Source organism: Parus major, chromosome 1 (genome assembly GCF_001522545.3).
Source record: "Parus major isolate Abel chromosome 1, Parus_major1.1, whole genome shotgun sequence".
NCBI lineage: Eukaryota > Metazoa > Chordata > Aves > Passeriformes > Paridae > Parus > Parus major.
Genome location: NC_031768.1, coordinates 92276988 through 92299052, shown reverse-complemented (window position 1 = coordinate 92299052; position 22065 = coordinate 92276988). Strand labels below are relative to the sequence as shown.

The window sequence follows — 22065 nt, the reverse complement described above, 5'->3', positions numbered from 1 at the left end:
CTTATAAAGCAAAACAGGAAACAGGCTCATTGAATACATCTGTGGTGCATGGTTAATCTAAGCCTTGCATACGTTCATTTTCCATGCCAAGCATGATCAGTATAAGACATGATTATAGTCTACCAGTTCTAGGGGTTAGAGCTTGAACTACTATGGAAAACTAGCTTAAAATTATAATCATGTTAAGCTATTAGACGTATTTTCTTAAAGATCTGCTTAGCAATTTCGTATTTTGACTGCTTCAACAATATTCCCAGAATCTAGCCTTTAAAATTAACCACTTCATTATTTGCTAAGGATTTTTCTGAAGTCAGGCTAGGAAAAAAGTTGCAAGTATGTTACAAGTTCTCCTCTATAACTTGCTCATGCTGCATTCAGTTTGATTGAAATTCCTCATAATTTATGATTTTTACAGCCTTCAAGAGTGATAAGAACAGGAAAGAGAAAGTAAGAGTTTTTAATCAATCACACTTCAATGATTTTGATATTTAGGATAAAATCAGCGATCCAGAAAGAAAATATTTATGATTGATTTCAATATCTCTGGGATTTTAGATTTCTTATTTTCTTAAATTGTAGATAATTTATTTTCTAAAGTCCCTAATTGATAAAATAACAGGGCAGAGGTAAAAAAAACAACACTAATGATAAGTTAGCCACCAACAAAAGCAATATTTATCCTTTCAAATACTCTTACATCAAGAGCAACCAGCCTTCCTGCCTTCAGAGCCAGGCACCATCCCTAATTTCTATGCTCGAGTGCCTCAGCACAGCTCTCTGCACTGGTAGGGCTGTAGGGTCGGTGAGGATACCCAGATAGCCAGCTTAAATTTCATCCATCACCAGAACTGAAATACTTGGATGATTTTTTATTTTTTTTTTCACATTTCAAAACCTGCCAAGATCTTGGTTTTGTTAATTTAATATTATTATCATTATTTTCCCCCAATGTGCAATTCCTTCATCAGAAAGATCTAGCCGGGTACTATGTTTGAGATGCTAAAGCTGCATGAATTCTCTAGAAAGATTCAGCATTCACTTGCTCAGAATGGCAAGTTTCAATGAGATTTTCCTTGCTTTAATCGGTTTGAGCTAGCTCTTTGGCATTGTCTTATAAATAATAGAAGCTACACACTGCACTGTTATAACATCATTCATCTAAAGATCTCATAACTTAATTAAGAGGGACACTGTCAGGTTAAAAATCATATATTTTTCATTAAGTAATTTCCTTATCTGTGTTACTAATAACATTTTAGGCTATTAAGCTGGAACAAATTCTTAAAATCTAATTTAACATCTACTACTAGCATGTATATACTATATATATACACATCTGGTTTACTCTCTGAGATATTAAAACAGATGTGCTGGCTTTACTTTTGTTTTAAGTTGGTTTCATTTACAGATTTTCATGTGTGAACAATCTTCTTCCTTCAGAGTGGTATAAACACTCCACAATAACATTTATATGCAAACAAAAAACTGTATTAACATCCAAGAAAATAAAACATATGTTTTTGTTAATATAAGACTTGCAAGGATTCAACAATAAAACTTTATTTTTGGAGAAAACTGCCTGACATTGTATGCTGGTTATTTTCACTTTCTCTAAAGGGAAGGTGACAAGTACTATTTCTTTAGTGCTTAATTATGGGAGAGCACAAATCTGTTTGCTGTGAGGGAAAACATCATTGATAAATTCATTCCGCTACATTTGAGCCTCTTCAGATAACCAGAAATGTGCTGTTGCTTCACCAAGGCTTAAAGCAAGGCTTGCTTTTTGATGGGAGAGGCTAGCTGTGGGGAAAGTTAGTGTAATGAAGTTTCCACCTGTCAGAGTTTAGCTCAACTCTAAGTTGTTAAAGTCTATGTGGCACTGCCATAATAGGGGGACAGTCACTAAAGCACTGTGGGGTCCCTGGGAATCTGTATAAAGAAAGTGTAACATCAAAACCCACACTGCCTATTTTTCCAGGCTTCACTTAATACAGGGTAAAACTAAGACATGGCATCCAAGTCCCACAGTGAGTTGATGATAAAACCAAAACAAAAATCCATAGCCTGCACCATTCCTTCCTCACTCGATGGCTTAGGTTCTTCCTGACATTTCAATGTATTTCATATGACGAACACCACCAAAAAAAAGCTATTTTTCACTTTTACTCTTATTTGCTAATACAGCAAGAAAGATGGGGGTTTGACTTCCAGTAGGCCATTTTTTTCTTCTCAAGAGATTCCTCCTCTTTCTTCCCTTCCCTAGCTTCAGTGATCAGAAGAGCAGGTGTTCACTTGCAGATCCAGAGCTCCTCACACAAAAGAAGTTTTATATTTCATTTTGCTTTTCAATGGTCCCTTGCTTGGACATCACTCCCAGAAGACGTTCTGCCAACTACTAAACTTTTTAAACAGGTGGGGGTTGAAATGAGAAGCAGGTCATGGAGTCAACAGCACAAGTCATCTCTGTCTACTGTTTAAAAAGAAAACTGCAGTAAGACTAGAAAAAACAGAAGTAATAAAAACATACAGCCAAAAGGCCTCTCAAGCACCAGTGAGGAGCCATGGGGGTGTGCTAGAGCCAGCCCTGAAGAATGGTGGTACAATCTGATAGTCACAACTAAACACAACGCTGTTGTGCACAAGGCTCCCTGAAATGAGAAACACTAGGGTTCTTGAGCTTAAATGAGACTGCCTTCAAACTCAGCTGCAAATGCTACATGCTCAAGGCTAGCACATTTCACATTGCAGAGACAATATGAAACTAGGCCAAGGACCACCTTCTATGACAGGAATAATTGAAGAGACATTTTTCTGCCTGAAAAAGTGTTTTATGCAGTAAATGTGTGAGCTTTCAGAGGTACCCTTTTACTGGCTGGTTGCAGTAGTGGGACTTCAGTGTATGTTCGTTTGCTCATAGCAAAACCTCTGATAACCTCTGCTAAAACTTTTGTTATTTTACTTTAACAGCATTTTATATCATGGTCAGATACAACTGCATGAGAGTGATAGTTTTCAAAAAGGGCAGGAGGGTGCATCCAAGCTGCTACAAAATATGGATCCCAAAGACAGACTTGTCATGTTGCATCTATTCAGGATCCAGGACATAATAGCTTAGAACCCACAGCATGGGTCTGAACAGTGGCATTCCTGTATATTCTGGCAACCAGAAAGTTGCTTCATGGGTTTGGTTAAGTCTTTCAGGTTATTGGTGTTTCATTTTCCTAATTAGTAATGTGTGGGACTTGTTTTAAGTGACAGTGCTTTAGCGCTGTGAAGTCCAACCATCATTATGTACATCTCAGAGAAGCCAGCCAGGGACAACAGATAGGATAATGCTTTTCAAAATTGTATTTGTGTCTTTATGTTGTTGTCTTAAAAGTATGAGGTCTGATCAATCTGGTATTAATGTGTATAATTGTCTCATTAATCAGCACAGACCTTTTTCAGCTCTATGTATGCTTCAGCAGTGAATAAATTGTAACACAATGGTATTTTTTTAAATAAGACTTTTTAAATGTCACACACACACAAATATATATATATACACACACATACACACACATATATACACATATATATATATATATATATATATGTCTGAATATATCTGCCTTCCTCCCTGGTTATTCATAAGACCAGAATATTGAATTAAAAAGGGAGCTTGTCTAATACATCAAAATCAGTCTTAAGAGTCAAGCACAGCTATCATCCTTCATGCCCACTTTGCTTGCTTTAAGGCTATGTTAATGCCCAGAAAGCAAATTTAGTCCTTTATTTCTGTGCTTAGGTAGATTTCACTTAGAATTTAGATACAAGTCCTTAGTTTATGGATTTAAAAATACTGCTGAAGCCAAAGTAAAAAGAAAAATTTTGAAAGAAAATCTCAACACATTAAGATCTGATACAACTTAAAGTTCATATTTACTGTAATTACTGAGGAAAAACGTCACACAAACCAGCTGTAGCTATTTATAAAGGAATTTAAGACTGACTGGGGCCTGATATCCTTTCCTCATGAACTGTCTGAGCACAAAGAGAAGATGTTCACAGCTTCTACTCTTAAATTGCTAAAATGATTAGCCAGAGCAACCATGAACCAATGGCCTCAACCCTTTCCACATAAGGACTAACAAATTCAAGTTGACCATAACCCTAAAATAATTCTGGTAGGCCACAACATGGTTATATTCATTACATGTGTCCAGTTCAAAGGTGTTGCAAAATACAGGTAGAGAACTCAGTTTTTCAGAGCTGAGCACTAGCAACAAAATACTTGGGTTTTCAGTGCTGATTACACAGGAAACCAAATGAGATTTTGAGTTTGAGCAGCTAAAAGCAAGTATGATTGTATTCCACACCTCTCACTCCTTTGCCCATTCTTGGGCTCACACACGCACTAATTCTCCCCCTCAGATACTCACCGGCTCATTTACTTTCTTCCTTCCTCTTGCATTCCTCCAGCCTCTGTGTCCATACCCAGCTATCCTCTAAGGGTTTTACAAAATGTTTATATTCTCCCTTTCCTCTTTAGCCATGGCATGAACCTGAGGGAGGGCTCTTCTCTCCCGGCCACCATTCTGACAGGTTGTGTCAATCCTGTTAAGGCAGTAGCTGCTGCAGAAATGCCCTGCTGGGAATGGGTCCCTCTAGGGCTCATGCAAAGGACCAAAATGAAGTCTTTTGGTCTATGTTTTACTATCATCAGACTGTACAACCACGAACTATAATTTTGCCTTGTCCCTCACCTCTCCCTGAACCAGTTTCCTCTCTTCCCTCTGAGCGGAGTTAGACAGCGGAGTACATCCTTTGGGTATGTAAGGAAGGCCTCCTTCATTAAATGCTATGAAGTGCTTTGCTATCCTCAGAAGTGTGGTGTTATTTAACTGCTAATCACTCTAGTCTTCAGTATGTCCAGAATTATTTCACTTGTTACCAAAAAGCTCCATTGTCACACATTACACTGCTGTTGCACTGAAAAATAATTAACAGCCTACATTTTGGGGTCCATTATTTCAACTGTCTGCCTGATTAGGGAATTACCCAGCATTCTCAAGTTTTCAACAGAGAAATTAGAAAACATTAAAAAGTTAGGCCAGGGAACAGCTCTATGAAACAACTTATATAAAGAATGAGAAAAGAGACCATTCCTTCCAAACACTAAGGCAAAACAGTAGCTAAAAGTCAAGGCAATCTGACATAGCAAGCAATCTATATGGTAATTTAAGAAGGTAATCTTTTAGATAGAGTCCCAAAGATTATCAAACTCAAGTATTCAGTAAACCATTCTAAATCAGAAATCCTAAAAGTTATGAAGAACAGCACGTAATGCTCAAAACAGAAAGTATAACGTATGGTGATCCAATTTTCAATTTCAAGCAACAGGCTATAAAACGGGATGTATACAAGAGAAACAATCCCTAGTACTTGGAGCACTAGAAAATGAGGAATTTGCTGTCTCCTCTCTTGCTGAAGTTCAGAACTTCCTAAATTCCTTGCCTTTCTGGATGCAACCAACTCGATCATCTGAAAGTCTAGCTAATACACTGGTGTAAGTCAGAGAAACAATATACTTGACTGACCCAAACAAAACCAGGTGTGGCTGAAACTGCATCCAAACACTCTTCAGACTTCAGTGCCCACCAGGATAAGACCTGCATCACTTCTTTATCTTTCAGAGTTTCCACATTCAGTTACCTAACACTGGGAAAATACTTAGATTACAAAAAACCCCAACAACATCAAACTACCCTTCCCCCCAAAAAGCCCCAAACACCACAACAAACCTAAACCACAAAAACCCTAGGCAAAGTACCAGTGATACGGAAAATTCAATAAATAAACAAACCTCCAAAGCTTTCAACAGATAAGTAAGTAAGCTGCAAATTTGCACAAGAACTAATCTTTAGTAGGAGTTACGGGAGCAAATGTCTTAAAAGACAGTGCAGGTATTTTAAGAACCTGAATCTCAAGATCAAACCCAGCCTCTGAGGCACAGAAGTCTGGAAAGGGCCGTCTTTCAAAGACTCTTTCCTTACATTCCAAAATGGTGGTTTGGGGCTTTTTTTTTCCCCTTACTGTCTCAAAGCTGTAGAAAGTCATCCTTCTTTTCTTTCCAGCTCCAACTCCTGACTTCCAACACTGCCAGCCAGGCCAGCACCCACTGCACTCTGCCTCCAGCCACTGTGGAATTTCTCACCCTGGCACCACATGCCCAGCTGTGCTCATGGAAGTGGAAAATCTGACAGCATTGTCAAAGACACAGCTTGGGATAATTGTTGCCCATAGTTCCTCTGTCAGTGAATATTCTCATATTCCTCTCACAGGAAAGCCACTATACATATACAGCCGCTTTCATATTCCTCTGCTCGCAGCCACAGAATTCCTCTTTGCCATTAAAGCAGCAGTTAAATATGTTATAATGTGAGAAAAGGTTTAAAAATCTTGTGCAGATTAAAGCCAACAATGCCATAACTGCATCTGGTTTAATAAGTTCTTTGTGCAGCATAAACATGGGAAGAAAAGGAAAAAGAAATCAAAATGTATCTATGTTTATGTAACACAGATGGATGTGCTTCATGCCTGAAAAATCCTTATTTTATAAATCCAATACACAGCTTACACTTGTGTTAATGCAAGAAAGAAAAATCACTATTACACTACAAACACTTTGGGGTAAATTTTAAACAAAACAGAGAATGAAAAGCTGTGCAGTAACTCACAGCCAGGCAGAGATCTGGCGCTCACACAACAGATCCCAGTATGGGGAACCATTTTCACCTCAGATTCACAACTTCCACCTTCAGATCAATTCAGCCTTGGTATCTATCAAGGTTTATTGGAAGGCCACTGCACTGCCCTGGATGTCCACTGCCTCTATCCCACTGTCCCTGGGAGGCAGAACATGCTGCTTCCCCAGGTCCTCTGGGAGAGCAGTGCCAAAATATTGGAGACTTTGTACCAGTAGTACAGTAGTACCAGGACTAAGGTGTTTCAGGCTGATACGGTGTTCAGATTTCCTCTAATCACATGTTATATGGTTTGGGGATTTTTTTAGGGACACACAATGAAAAAAAAGATGCCAAAAAAGTCCTGCTCATTCCAGCAGGGCTGCAGTTCCTAATGTTTCCCACTGGTTTTCCTCTCTTTATCCCTGTCCTCTGTCACAACCAGGGATGTCGTACCTGATTATTTGTAAATTTTTATTTTTTATTTTTTATTTTTTTTTAACGCTATCCAATGCTTAAACTGTCAAAACCAAAGTCATGACTGGAGGGACATTGTCTCTGCTGCTTCCTTCTGTTCCTTTTGCTAAAAGGTAAAGTGCCATTGCTATTAGAAGTGGAATGTACAACATTCCTACTCTACCCAGAGAACTTGAACGACAGTTTCTCTGAGAAATTTTCCACCCTCGTGTCTGTGCATGCTCCTGTAAAGGCAAGCCTTGTGCTGATCTCAACACTTTTAGGTGAAAGCTTATGTTAATAGAGAAAATTAAGCTACCACCTCTAACTGATTCCAGACCAGGCCTGATCTCCCATCAGAAAGAGAGATGACTTGAAACCAAAAGAATTTAACCAAAACTATTCAAGTATTACACTGGTACCTCAAAGCAGCTTTAGTGATCCAGAAAACATAAATAAATAGCTGATACTCAGTGTGAGAAGCAGTGTGGTTGGCAATGTATTAAGTGACATTCCTTCTTCTTGTTACACAGAACAATGTTCATAGTCCCTGCCTTTCCTAGTAACCCCAGCAAGGGTCCCCTCCATTTGTTTCTACATAGAAGCAGGTGTACCCCTTTCACAAATAAGTGTGTCTCTTCCAAAAATTAGTCATGATGTGAGATGATTAAGAAATACCTTAATGACTAACCGGAGGTGCACGATATCCTTAGGCACTCAATGAAATTTAGGCCAAAAAATATAAACCATGCATAAATAATAAATGTATTTAGTACAATGAATGCCTTTTCCTATACATTTTGTATGTTATGAATTGAAAGAAATGAAAAAACATGAAGTAGATACAATTACATGCACACACAGAGAGAAAATTATGTGGCCTTTTCTAGCATGAAAAGGAAATTATTAAAAGTTGGATAAACAACAACGGAGGATATGACAGGGGCAGCTGGAGAACCACACTGGGGGACAGAACTTCTAAGTGAATCCACACAAAAAAATGTCTCCCCTGACAATCCGTTGTTCTTCAAAGAGAATAATGATTCTAGAGATGAGTTTGCATTTGTCTTCGGATGTCACAATAAATGCTAAGAAAGCAGCTGAATGAGAGTTATTATTTCCTCTGAGCAACGAAGGATTTGGGTAGACTGTCAGAACACCAGCACCCGCAATCTGAGGGCAGATACAAAGCAACAGCAAGCTAGCAGGGAGCTCAGAATCTGTCCAGGACCCTGGGAAAGGAAGATGAAAGAGGCCATGGGGCAACTGGAGATCTAAGAAAGGTAGATCTAAAGACCACAACTGCAAGGCAGCTGTTAAACCATGACGGAAATAGGAACGCTGTTTGAGAACAGGAGGCATAATGTTTTCCAAGACCAAGAGAACACAAATGCATGCAAATTGGCAGAAAATGTGCTCCTTAGAGGTCTATGCTACTTTGTTGGAGTAACTCAGACAGTTTGGGGGTACTGGGGCTGCATCCAAGTCCTTACCCTATTCACACATGTGCTACTCTGAGCACAGCAGAAGGACTTGTAACCCATTGGTGCTCAAGAGTATCACAGCTATATTATGGGCTATCTAATCCTCCCTCTCTAACTGAGCAGGCTGGGCACAACATAAATCCAGCCCTACCTCTCAGTAACAAGATGTTTTTCCAACTGGCCTGATGGAGTACTTGGCCTGATGATGACTCTCACAGTCAGATGCGCAGTTTACCCTCTGGCTCCCTGGTTGGTTTGGACTCATTGCCTATATACTCTAATACTCAAGACTGCAAGAGATAAAAGGGAGATTCCTGTTTGTCTGTATAAGACAGTATGTTACTGACAATAGGTAAGCCATGTCCTTGGCAGCTGCTGTTGGCAGAACTGGCCCTTTCCACCGCACACTCTTGCCTGCAGTGCTCCTATATGGAAAAAGACAACTGTAGATGACACTAAATTATGTTTCAAGACACTTTAGGGCAGCTGGAAAAACATCACAATCTGACCTAACAAAGTAGGTTGTAACCTCCCACTTGGTCAGTCTGCTTTGCAGTGTTGGTGTCACAATACTGAGGAACCTGTTTCACTACTTGCTCACTTCCATGGCACATCTGAATATCTTTGTTTAATCAGAACTAAGTCTAAAATGGACTATGGATTGTGTTACAAAAGCATAAACATATTTTTTAAATCCACAGCCTTACCCTATGCCCCCATACCATTCTATCTAAACATATATGGGAAAATGTTTACAAATTGTAGTCTTCCAGCTAAGCTTAGTTTCCTGTATGTATTTCAAATGCAATGTTTCAAGAACACACACATACCAAAAGCTAAAAATGCAGGTGTGGGCTGCACAGTGCTGAGCTTCAGATTTTACATTTGGACCATGTTATCTTCTTATCCACTGCCTTCAGTCTTTCAGTTTTCCCCACTAAAGCTGGGTTATAGGATGAAGGTCAGACTATAACTGAACAAAGGGAAATGCTGCCTTTTCTGTATGTCAAGGTGCTCACAATTAAGGGGAACTCAGAATCACAGTTTAATTCTGCATTTTCAAAGCTGAGATTTCTGAATTTCAAAGACTGAGGTTAAGTCTGTAAATTTCAAAATATCTAACACACCATCAAAAACAGGAGAACAATCACCAGAAGAGAATCCAGAAGTGCTCAAACAAGGACAAAGAAATAACTGATACGGATATTGGGCTTGCATGGCAAGGCTTTGGTAGCACGGGGGGCTATAGGGATGGCTTCTTTGAGAATCTGCCAGAAGCTTCCCCTACATCCAAGAGATCCAGGGCCAGATGGCTCCAAGATGAACTCACCACTGGCCAAGGCTGAGCCCATCAGTGACTGACAGCTCCTCTGGGACAATGTGCTTGAAAAGGGGGATAAAAAACTGCAGAACAGCAGCAGCAGAAAGGAGCTAGAATACGTGAGAGAAACAACTTTGCAAGCATCAAGGTCAGTGGAGAAGGAGGGGCAGTAGGTACTCCAGGCATTGGAGCAGTGATTCCCCTGCAGACCCTGGTGCAGATCATGATGAGGCAGCTGTGCCCCCACAGCCCATGGTGGTCCGTGGTGGAGCAAAGATCCACCTGCAGCCCATGGAAGACACCACAGCAGTGTAAGGGGATTCCTGAAGAAGACTACATCCCCTTGGGAGACCCACCCTGGAGCAGACTCCTGGCATGACCTGTGACCCCAGGGAGAGAGAAGTCCAATCTGAAGCAGGTTTGCTGGCAGGACTTGTGACCCTGTGGGAGATCCACACTGGAGCAGCCAGCTCCTGAGGGGACTGCATGCTGGAGCAGCTCGTAAGGAACTGTAGCTTGTGGGAAGGACTCACCTTGGAGAAGTTCATGGAGGGCTGTCTCCCAAGGTGAGGACCCCATGAGTAGGGAAAGAGTGAGGAGTCCTCCCTCCAAGGAGGAAGGACTGGCAGAGACAACTTTGATAATCTGACCTCAGCCCACATTCCCCTTCCCCCTGTGTCACTGCAGGGAGAGGTTAGAGAAAATCAGGAGTGAAGAGAAACTCAAGAAGAAAGGAGGGGTGGGGAAAAGGTGTTTTTAAGATTTGGTTTTATCTCTCATTATCCTACTTTGATTTGACCTGTAATAAATTATATTAATTTTCCTGAAGTAGAGTTTGTTTTGCCTGTGATAGCAAATGTTGAGTGATCTCTGCCTGTCCTTACTGTGACCCAAGAGTAGTATTTTCTCCCCCCTGTCCAGGTGAGGAGGGGAGTGATAGAGTAGCTTTGGTGGGACCCTACACATCAGCCAGGGTCAGCACATTACATGTGGAACTGGGCTTTTTCCTCATTTCACTCTCACAATCCTGTGGTAAACCATTCCACTTCATCTTTGGTTTAATTAAGGAAAAATTTATTGAAAACTCTCATGCTCAGAATGAGAACATATTAATGTTTTGTTCTGAGTAATAAGGTGCAAAGAAATGTAGTCCTGGCAGGATACTAATTTTTGATGTTGTCAATTAAAAAACTTCTCCTGGTGTTTTGAATGGAAAAATCTCTCAGAAAGTGTTTTTATCGAAGCACCCAGTTCCAAGTCCTGGATTATTAGGTTAAGCTCTGTCAGCAGAGAGACCAATATAAATGCTTTTCATACCATCTGCCTTGATGCCTTGACAAAAAAATAAAGAAGAGAAAATACATAAGTCCAGAATTCTCTGATTTTAACCTGTTTCCCTTTAATACAAAGCTGAGAAATTCAAGTCCTAAAAATATAAAATGAAAAACATGTGATTACTTTTTCCTTTTTATCTTTCCTCAAAACCTTACAGAACATCCCAAACCACCCAGTGTTTCCAGGACCTCATTTCTTTTTATATTTTGAAAACAGAAAAGCAGCTTTAAGTAAGTATAGGCACTAGCAAATAATTTTCTCTACTCTCTTTTGCTGTTCTGAAGAGAGCTTGTTAGAGTGCAGGCATTTTACCTGGTGTTTATTGGGAGGCTCTATACAATTACCAGGCTTTTGATTTTCCTGTTTAAAAACAAATTAGGGTGGTGTGCAGGCCCTTGCAATATTAGGCAGCAACTCCAACAGCTAATGATGGAGGACAGTGCCTCGGTGAAGGTGTTAGCGATCCATCTGGCCAATTAAAAGAGTAACTTAGGCAGAGTCCGATACTATTTCTCAATTATGGTTGTTGTGACATCAACACTTGAGAAGCAGCGAGATTTGGTGTGAAACAATCAAGTGAATCCATACAGAGAAAAATCAGGGAAGAGCTGCTGGAATCCCACAGGAGAGAGGAAAGGGAAAACGCTATCTGCCAGAGATGTACCTTGACTTATCAACACAAAAGAGGGCTGGACTTCAAAAAAACCAAACCAGCTCAAACATGAAATAGATACTGATAAAGTCTGTCTTCCTACAAATTTGCAATCAGAGCCTGTGAGCAGCAGACAAGAGGAGAACAATTGTCTTTGGTCTTCTCTCCCAGAACAAAGATAACGTTCTCGGTGAGCAGAAGACAGCCTGTGCTGGCCAGCCAACTGTCCTCTGCCAAACATGCTTAGCTGAGAAGTTCTGCTTGTTTTCCCTCAGCAGGGGCACTACTCTGAGTTTTTCTCCTCTCCTTAGATACCCATTCTGTAGAAAACAAATCATCTTTCCAGTTCTTTCTGACTCAGCTGAACAGTATCAGCATACTCAACAGTATGGATGTGACAGATGGGCACAGGGACAGGCAATCCCACCGACTTCGACGAGGTAACTTGGTAACCAGTACTCCAGACACCCGAGGTGTTTAAAATCTCAAAGTGGACACAAACTTTATCTTAAGCCATGCCCAAGGTAAAGAGAGACCACGGTATTGTTCTGTTTCTGCCTTCCCACTTGGACCTCCATGAGGCCTCAACATGCGCTCCTTTCTCTCGTGGGTTATTTCTCATGACTGCAGAAGCAGGCCAGCAGGATTGCCCACTGCTTAATTTGGAGATGGATACTGCATGAGATTACAGATATTTCATATCACAGACTGTTTTAAAACTTTTTCTCTCATTTTTTCTTGTCTTTCAGCTTCAAAAACATGTCACCTGAACTCAGAAGTAACCAAAACCATTTCTTCTGTCCTTTGCCACCTGAGAGACGACTGCTGCCCTCACTTTAAGGAGGTTAGCACAACCCTTCTTTCTCATACCCAGTCTCCCATGTCAGCTTTTATTCCTCTCTCTCATCTTTCAGCCGTGACAGGAGAAGGAGTTAAAAATCTCGTGCTGTTTTCTGGCCAGTACCTTCTTAAGTATGTCACCCCTCCCCACGCACACAGGAGTTGCACTGCCCTCTCCCTGGATGGTTCCACATATCTGTTCTCTGAAGTTACAGAGATGGGAATGATTTTCCTCAACATGAAATACTGTATAAAGAGTGTGGGTGGGAAATATGCAGTGTAATGGAACTGAAACCCCATAAGGGAAATCAACGCAGGCAGCTGCTGATACACTATTTACTTGGATAAATCATCCATTTTTCTCCCAGGCCAGATGACTTGAGGTATCACCTACCCAGGATGGCAAGTGCAAATATAAATAATAAATAAAACTAACTGAAGAAGAATTCTCACTGTAATGGGGTTTTTTAGAGAACTAAGTTTCAGTTAAACTTAATCCTTGCTGTCTTCTGTGTCTCCAGCAGCAGAAACATCTGGTCGGTTTTAGATTCCCCTTGGATTCCCAACTTCAAAGGGAGTTATAAAGAATAACAAATACATGTACTGGCACTGAAAAAAAAAATTAGAGCAGCAGGAGAGAATGGTAAAATTGTCCTTATTTGACTGCTAGTGACAGGCGCCACAGGCAGAACTGTGAGAAAAAATCTTAACGGCTCAGGCAAATAAGCTTTTTTTTTTTCTTTTTTTTTTTTTTAAATGACTGGCTCTCTGTACTAATGACGCAGAAAATCTATGGGATCTGCCCCATAATGGCAAGAAGCACATCTGCCAACGAATATGCACGCAAGGGTATGCAGAAAATAGATTTAAAATCAGATATGTACTAAATAATAGGCAGGAAACTAGGAACTGCATTTTGTTCCCAGCCTTTTCACTGATAGTACCCTGTGTGTACCGCTGGCTAAATAATGCAGGTCCAAATTTTGGCTCTTGAAAGTCAGTAGGTCGTTGTAAAGTATGGCCAGAAACAATGACTGTCACATGCACTTTTCAAATCCTACTTCAAAACCTCCAGGAACAGGGGTAGGTAAGCAAACAAAGTAACAGATGTCTGCAGCTCTCTGTCTTTTCTTTACTCTCTGGTGGCTGGAAAGTGAATGCTATGCTCCTTTCATGAATGCAGCACACCAGCAACTACTTTTGAGATGTTTCTGCCCTTGCGTGCAGCGAAAAGAAGCATCAAGCTTCACCCTGAGCTTCTGAATCAGTGCACTCATGAAATAATCACACCCCATTCCTCACTTCATCGATGCAACATCATGACCTGCTTTTTCCATTTATTGTTTACCACTTCAGTCAAAGGGTTAATAAAATAAATGTAATATGAAAGATGTGTGAGGATTCAGAAACCTGTGTGAAACCTCCTGTCCGCTAAACATTAACTCGTGCTGTATGAACATTAACTCTTGTATGAAAACTGACCTTGTTACTCCCTTTCATCAAAACTATAGACTCCTAAACACCTGGCATCATGTAATGCAAATGTATAAGATGGATGCCAGAGAGGAAAATTACAGAATAGGCTTTTGCAAATAGTATTAAAACCACAGCCAGCCTTCTTTCAACTCCCTTTACAGAGAGTCCATAGAATCTAAGTTTTGAAAACAGTCATCGAATAAATTCCAACGATTCCTGAATCAAAGAGACTGATCAACTTGTGTATATTTGATGGGACAAGAAAAGCTGTATTTGGCAAATAAATTATTTCTTACAAATAACTCATTCAGCTCTGTTGCTGGAGCTGCAACCACAACTTTTTTCGTGACCTTATTTTGCCTTATTATGTCATGAGGTAAGCAGCTTCCCATTGTTTCATCTTTAAAGATATTTCAGGATTTCTTAAATACCTCACATAACAGCAAGATGATATCAAGATTTTCTCGTAAGTACAGCAATCTCATATTTATATGAACCTTTCAGAAGTTCCAGTTGCAAAAATCTGAAGCTTTTGTACAATGCAATGACCAAAGGACTTACACACTTCTGCAACAGACCCCTTACCTGAAGGACCCTATTCCCAAATTTATTTCTCACTGAATATTAAAAACCTGTAAGTGAAGATGCTTTACAAACTACTATAGAAATAGGAATTAAAGAATGTACTGTGAAATTTGTCATGCCTGAGACAGGAATCAGCAATTTCTGAAGCCGCTGCCATTATCCCTGTTAAACAGTTGAGTCTGAAAAGGGAATCCAGAACTAACCTAAATGCACACGGTCAGGAAGTCAATTCTATGGATGTGTACTGCTAATAGCTTTTTGGGAGCCAGGGGGATAAACTCATTTCTTTTGCCCATGTAAACATTTGGGAAAGTCTCTGACTTCTTGACCTGAGGAGTGTTGATTCTTGAAAGGGAGCATACCTTCTTAGTGGGGCTTCATTACATGTGATGCTAAAATCCTCCTATTAAGAACCCTTTTGGAATTATGCTTACAATTGCCATTTGCCAGCAAAATGGCCCATTCATCTCTAGAAGGAAAGACTGAACAGAAAGATCAGGAGATCTCAGGGTTCCCCAAACTCATAGTTCCAGAGGTGATTCCATCAAGTAACACTTAAAACCAAGTTAACATCAGACATTTCCTAACTTCTATATTTGCCACCAGGAGAGCTGTACTGCCAGTGTTGATTTGGGGCTGAAGGCAGCACAGGCTGCAATAGCTTGAGCAAGAGTGGTGGGTTCTGACTGCATCCAACAGTGTGAACTGAGAATTCAACATGACCTTGATCCCCAGCCTGCTGAAGCCAAGGAGAGAGCTTAGATGAGGCTCAATACATGTTCCAAGGGAACTTCATCTGTTTTCTACAAGAAATGCGGGGACATCAGCTAACAAAAACTTCATGAGTTACATGCCAGGACTTCTCCAAACATCTTTCCAAATGTTCCTTTACATCCTGTTTATGGCCCATTACATTCTCCTGTGACTAGGGTTGGTAGACCAGCTCCTACATGGTCTAATAGTTTCTTGAGTACCTTTGCTGTGCTCTTACATATTTGCAGGCATCCAGGCACAATGCAGCAATTGAATAGAACCATTACAAACACAGTTCAATTCCTGACCAACCCTCAGCATGCACATATACATTTACAAAGCATTAATGGCATGGTCAGCTAAAAACAACCATCCCAATAGTACCAGCCAGCTAGGCAAGACCTACAGATGCTTTTGGTTTGCTTGGGATATTTTACTGCTTATATTATTATCTTTGTGATGTGCACTGTTCCACTGGCATGCACTATTGTGAGCATGTCCACAACATAAACTGTTTTATTTATTTATTTAACCAGCTCTCAGGTGGGGGAGCTTTTATTTTTGTACTTTTTAAGGACTAAATACATTAATATCCCAACCCTTCATGTCCAAGACTGGTGCAAAATATATTCTTCAGATTAAATCAGTCTACTTAAGACTAAATTTAATTTATACTGATATTTTAGGTTACATGACTAATCATGTAAAAAAATGCTAGTGAAGCAGGAGATAGCTGTTGGACAAAGAATATCTCTGTCTTGTCACCAGCCTGTTTACAGAGAAATACTGAACCAACAATACTATTGCACTATTGCCCCAGTATAAATTTACTTAAAGCAGCTTTTCTGTATCACAAAATCCCCCTTTTCTGGTTTGAAAAACAGAAACAATAGGTTAGGTGGTCAAATGAATGGAAAAAAAATTCAATTGGTATTACTTTGTCACCTTCTGTTTATCTCCAATAGGAGAACTCCAAAGTTTTCAGACCACAACTTCCATGGAATGAATGGGTAATCAGACATTCACTGATCTATCCCAAACCTACAGAAGTTTCAGTGCTGATACTCTCAAGGAATATGAGACCCTTGTATCTATCCAAGCTCAAGGCAGACAGACCTGAATAACCAAGGTAACATGAGTGGGTTAAGTAGCTCAGCTCTTCAAAAAGTAAGGATCATCATCACACTGTTCAGACAAAGTCAGATGCTTTACATTTTCCAGCAAGAGAACAATTCTTAACTATGTTCTGGGCTTTCAATCTTCACCCTTTCCCTATTAGTCTAACATACCCTCCTTATATTCATGTTTTTCCTCTGTGAAGTTCTCTCACTGCAACAGATTTAGGCCAATCCTGAAGAATTTAAACTTAGACAAAGAAGTAATCTATAAAGTAAAATGTCTCCAAGGCATCTACCACATTGTGGCCCTTGAGAAGACTGCTGCCAGAAGAATTTCACTGATTAAGTATACAGCTTTTACATGAGAAAGAAAAAGAGATAATGTGTTATGGGTGTTTTACAGGACAAGGAAAGATGTAAAGCAATAACCAGAATGTCTTCTTCTAAGGGAAGGTCCCTTTTAAATCAAATCTAGGAAGCAACAAATAAAGTGAATACACTAATATTAACTGTATAGGCTTTAAACTCACACTGTCATTACCTTCAACTATTTGCTCCCTTTGCAAGCAGCTGGACTCAGATGGGCACTCAGAATTTGATTAATAACCAGCTCACAGAGATGGAAGTCAGGAGAGCTGAAACAGTATCAAAGGCTTCCCAGCCTTCCTTCTCAGCTTCTTTGCTGAGCAGAAACACAGAATACATTTCCAGGTTGGATCTACATACGGTTAGAGAGATGGATTCTGATCAACAGTTACAGAGATACAAAGTCCAATAATAACATCAATACAGGAAGATTTCAGAATAGTCTAAGGGTCATAGAATTATTTAGGTGGGAAAAGACCTCCAAGATCATTGAATCCAACCTCTGAGCAAACACCCTCACGTTAACCAAACCACAGCATTAAGTGCCACATCCAGTCACTTCTTGACTGCTTCCAGGGATGGTGGCTCCACCACTTCAAAGCCTTACAAATTTTTCAGTGAAACAAATCTTCTTGAGGTCCAACTTGAACCTCCCCCAGCACAGCTTGAGGCCTCCTTCCACTTGTGCTCCCACTTCAATTTTTTTTTTCTTTTTAATTAAAAAGATTCAGTTGAATTCTGAGGAAGCACTCCCTTAAGCACCACCTAGAAAAGCCCAAACACAACCCAATATTTTTGCTTCACAGGATAGCTAGACTTTGAAATTTGCTTTTGTTTCACAGTTGAATTAAACACTGCATTGCAAAGTTACCCGTGAAACAAAAATAAAAAATCATTTCAATCAATTGAATGTTGTTTTGACAAAATAATTTTGTTTTGATTGCTACTCTCAGTTTTGATTTAAATTTTATATTAGAACATAAAATACATTTTTGAAATAAAAGTTTGAAACAAATGCATTTCTGTTCCACAAATGCTGAAAAGCTTTATCTGGAAATATGAATAGAAAAAACAAATAAGAATCTTGGACGATTTTTTTTTTTAAAATGAACCAGTATTTTCACACAAAGAGAATACAAGTATGTATTTTATAGTGCTTGTAGTCCCGACCTTCAGTGTGCTTTAGTGAGCCTCAGAAGCTTGTGATACCTCTGTAACACTACCAATATATCAGTGACAATCTAATTATTATTAAGAATTCAGTTGATACGCTGTTCTTGTCCAAGAACTGGTGGAGCTTGCCAATGTGTGCAAGGTATGAGGCTTTTTCAGACAGCCAGTTATGGAACAACTAACACACACCTTGCTGGGTCAAGTACCATTAGTTACTGCTGCCATTCGGGGAAGTATCAGAACCAGTTCTGAGCAGGACAAAGCAGCAGAATGCGAGTCACAGACAGTCCTACTCCTACAGAAGGATCTGAAGTGAGGAGAAATGAGGGGAATTTCAGTTGTTTCTGCTCTGCCCTTTAACCTTAAACTTAACCAGTAGAAAAATGTAAGAGCAGTTGTGATTAGTAAAATATTTAACATCTAAAATTCCTTTAACTGTTTGCTTCACCTCCTAAGAAAGCTCTTGATCACCGCCCATACATTTGCAAATTACTAAAATGCAAAATACCATGAAGTCATGTGAAGCTTGACTGAAACTATAAGACAAATCTTGGCCTAAACAGGGAAGAACTGAGGGCTTTCACCCAGATCAGGTAGCAGCAAGAGTGCCAAAGCATGAAATTGTTCATTTCTAAGACCAGAAGGAGAGGTGAAGCACAGCTAGGCCTTTAGCCATGACAGCACATCATTCCCTGTCATCCCTGGCTGTTTCAGCACTGCGATGCTTATGGGAAGTGGTTGTCTCCCATGCCATTTGGTGAGGGGTTTTTGTAACATGGTCAGGCTCTCAGTAAGAACCAAAAAATTTTTGTTTCTTATAAAGTGAATTTCTGAATGCAGTGCTTGGAGAAGAAGTATTCAAACACCTGTACTGCTTAGTCCCCCATGAAAGCATTTTTAACCAGAACTTGAACCTGCCTACTACAACATCAGATGCCACACTTGGCAAGGCTGAGATGGGCAAAATCTTGGAGGAAACTGTTAAGATTAGCTGGTTTGTGGAGTTTTTAGGTATTAGATATGGGGAGAGGTACTTGGGAGGAGATAAGAGTGGCTAAAATAAAAGGAGTTTGGCTTGCATATCCTCACCAATAGGTTATTAGCATGGGAGAGAAATACAAAGGCTTGTTCAAAACCCTGAACTACAATTACCTCTAACAGAGCTTTTCCTGCCACACACCAAGCAGGCTGTTGAATTTGTGTTCTGCATACTGGACCCATGTGCTGACACTTTCCACAATCTGAAAGGAGTTGAAAACCCTACCCTTCATCTTGTGTGTGCCTGCAGCAAAGGCTGCCTGTAACCCTTTCCTAGCAGTATGATTTCAGAGGAATTGCCTGAGGAAGAGGACTGAATCCTCACCCTGCAGAAAATAAAAATACAGATTTAGAGACCAGAGAAAACAAGAAATACCCAAATGCATGTCCATGCCTCAGCACCCTCACTAGCAGTCAGTGGTCCTCGGGCTTAGATCCACATCAAGTGAAAAAGGTTCCCTTTACAAGACAGTGCCTCTTGTGAACAAAGGACTTTCAATCTTTTTACCAGCAGCTTCCCTCTCCCTTAGTTGATCTTATTTATTAAAACAAACAAACAAGAAAACCCCTCCCTCTGCTAAGCATCCCCACTCTTCTAACTTTCCTTGTGTCTCCTTTCATGCCTCCCTGGGTTTGTTGTTTTTAAGCCCATGCACTAACCTGCTCTTTTTTTCTTTTTCTTTTTTTTTTTGTCTATTTTTTTTTTCTAATTCTGTTTGCTTAAAACTCCCAGCCCCAAAAGCAAATTTGGAGAAAACTGGATTTCTCTAGTTATCCCATTGTTCTTCTCAGGCAAGATCTATTTCAGATGTTTCTATTTCAAATATTTAATGACAGACCTATTCATACAAAGACATGCCAACACCACTCCCCTGTCTCTTTGGCATGATGCAAAGCACAGAAAAAGACTGTCACAAGATACAAGGACTGTTAGTCAATAAAATCAAGTTCTAACTCATAAACAGTATGTAGCAGATTCCATACACTGCCACACTTCCCAGAAGCACAAACCTGACAAAAAGCAGTTTCAAGGGAGATGCCATGGGCCAGGCTCATCCTTTTAGCACTACCACAGTGGACCTTGGCTGGTTTCCCTTCCAAGAGGACTTGTAGAGAAGCCAAAGACTGTATTGAGCCTTGGAGAGTTAACTTATTTTTGGGGTCTTGTCTTTACTTCAGTGTTGTTTGTAAGTACAATGCTAATGTTGCCCCCAGCACGACTCCCACCCACAACAGAAGCCTCTTGCTCAAACTAAGTGCTATTTTAACTCGACTCTTTGGCCTAAAAGCAGATTACAAGTGGCAGCCCATGTGTTGTAGTTACCAGTGTCAGTAACACAGAGGGAACTCATCAGTTCCCTAGTTATGGGTTTAAAGTGCAGATCTGAGATCCTGCCTTGTAACTGGGGTCTAGATTAAAAACACGGAATCCTTATTCCCAGTTATTTGCATTAAGCAGGTAGAGGTGATGATCTGATGTTAATCATCTGCTTCTCCTCTCCTCAGTCTCGCAGTACATTCTGACAGAGAAATTCTCCAAATTCACAGAAGAAACCGCATGCCCCCAAATCAGTGTTGGCTAGAGAACCCTTACAAACACCAGTCTGTAACGCTGCTGTAACACACCGAGTCAGCACAGCTAAAACAATACCGTGACAATCACTTTTACCCACTACCTCTGCCCACCCAGGCTATTGTTTGGAATGAGGACGGCTTTTTGCGAGTCCCTTAGAGTCACCATCTGTGAAACACAGCACAGCTGCACCAGCAGGTTACATGAACACAGACTTTAGCTTTGTGTGAATTGCAGGTCTTACACATACAGTCAAAAGCATTTTAAGGCACGCCTGGCATGTGACAGCAAACTAAGGTGTCCATATATTCAGTTGCTGTGTGGCAATTCCAACCTCTTGCATATTGACTGTTACCTACATGATCCTTCTCTTCACTCTCATAAATTGGCATGAGATGAACAAATTAAGTACTGGCAAGTAATACAAACCACCACAAAAGTGGCCATATTATCATCTGAACATCTCATGCTCTACTTTATTTACAGTCTCCAGGGCTGTAATCCCAGCTGGTAGTTTTAATTAGTAGTGAATGTACTTTCACAACAAATTGGACCTTCTCCTTCTTGGGCATCAGAGATCCCTTCCACAGATGACTGTGGATTATGAAGAGACAAATTTTGGGGATGTTGGGCAGACAGTCTTCTCATATCACATATCTGAAAAACTAGCATCACTCTCTGGCTCACGAGAGGACTTGGCAGCAAGTCAGACTATGACTATCCAGAAGACTCTTCCCTCAGTGTCAGAGTAGTAAGACATGTAGTGGAAACTTGCAACAAAGCATAAATAATTCTATTTAGAAGTCAATACAAAATCGTGGACTACAAGGCCAGCTGCAGGGGCTGTCTTTTTCTTGTGAGTTTTGAGCCAAAACATGGGCTAACACGACAAGCACCATCAGAGGATGTAAATATCTACTCTTGCTTTTCTCAGTCTGTAGCCATTAGCAAATGCCTTACTATGAAACTACAAGTGCAGTAGGATTTTAACAGCCTTTTTCCTCTCTTTGCTCTGGGATTTTTCTTTTCTTGGCTGTAACTAGTTGCAACCAGTTGTGAATAAGCCGTTTTCCCTCTGTGTAACTCACAGCAACTAAAAGAAACCAGTGTCATTATGCAATTTTCGAAAAAAAAAAAGAAAAAGAAAAAAAAAAGAAAAAAAAGTTTTGT

General features: G+C 40.1%; 1 non-coding gene across 1 annotated transcript in view; it reads right to left on the bottom strand.

Moving 5' to 3' along the window:
* The window catches only part of LOC107206155, a 416470-nt gene that overhangs the window by 179167 nt on the left and 215238 nt on the right, over positions 1 to 22065 (bottom strand). The gene's annotated exons all lie outside the window — the stretch shown is intronic.